Source organism: Miniopterus natalensis, chromosome X (assembly GCF_054644295.1).
Source record: "Miniopterus natalensis isolate mMinNat1 chromosome X, mMinNat1.hap1, whole genome shotgun sequence".
Taxonomy (NCBI): domain Eukaryota; kingdom Metazoa; phylum Chordata; class Mammalia; order Chiroptera; family Miniopteridae; genus Miniopterus; species Miniopterus natalensis.
This window is the reverse complement of record NC_142103.1, coordinates 34,087,190-34,088,282: the sequence shown is the minus strand read 5'-3', so window position 1 is coordinate 34,088,282 and position 1,093 is coordinate 34,087,190. Positions and strand designations below refer to the sequence as shown.

General features: G+C 32.5%; 1 non-coding gene across 1 annotated transcript; it reads right to left on the bottom strand.

The window, feature by feature from the left end:
• Positions 1–697: 697 nt before the first annotated feature.
• Positions 698–804, bottom strand: LOC148090454 (U6 spliceosomal RNA). The gene has a single exon (XR_015713811.1). It is a non-coding gene; the product is annotated as a U6 spliceosomal RNA (small nuclear RNA).
• Positions 805–1,093: the final 289 nt, after the last annotated feature.

Below are 1,093 nucleotides of genomic sequence, written 5' to 3'. Positions count from 1 at the left end.
CTATGCCTACTATAAATAATTATTTTTTATTAAGTTATTTTGTTTCTTTTTGAAAATACAAGCACATACAAATATACATTCTCATGTCCTCCTTTTTATACAAAAGTTAACTTAAGATATACCATTGTTCCATACCTTGAAGCAGTATTTAAAAATATATATTGAATTTATTGGGGTGACATTGGTTAATAAAATTATGTAGGCTTCAGGTGTACAATTCTATAATACATCATCTGTATATTGTATTGTGTTTTCACCATTTATACCCCTTGTACTGTCTTCTACACCCCCATCTCCCTTTTCCTCTGGTAATCACCATACTGTTGTCTATGATTTTTTTAAACAATATTTTTTCTTGAATATTTTGGATATCTTTCTGCATCAATGTATAGAGAACATTCTTATTTTCCCGTCTCTATTATACTCCACTGTATGGATGTAACAAAGTTTTTAAATCAGTTCCCACTTGATAGACATTTATATTTTTCTAATCCTTTGCAATTGTAAACAATGCCTGGTGAAAAACCTTATAAATACATTATTTCATACATATGAAAGTATATGTGAAGGATACATTTTTAGACTTGGGATTGCTGGATCAAGGGGGCATTTATAATTTTGGAAGATATTGCTGGATTCACCATCAGGGAATTTTACCATTTTCACTTTCATTACAGTATATGAAAGTAACTGTTTCAAAATAATGAAATGCTTCATGAGTTGGTGTGTCATTCTTGTGCAGAGGCCATGTTAATCTTCTCTGAATCATTCCAATTACAGTATAAATGCTGCTGAATTGAGCACCATGAAGTCACTTTTAATTTAGTAATGGGTGAATGCTTCGGGGTGGCATGCAGCCAAAGACGGCAAACTAGGAAACTTTTTTCCTTTGAGCCTGGAGTCCACAGATAGAAGGTTCAGTTATTACCCTTACATAGCAGGTGAGGGCACTGGCTTGATTTATTTTCTGTTTCATGTTATTTTGTTTATTACTCCAGCCAGAAGAATTTAGAAAGGTAGGAGGAAAATTATTTTCACTCTCTTACACTTTCAAAAATGGAGGACACTGACTCCACAAATTTATTCAAGTGTT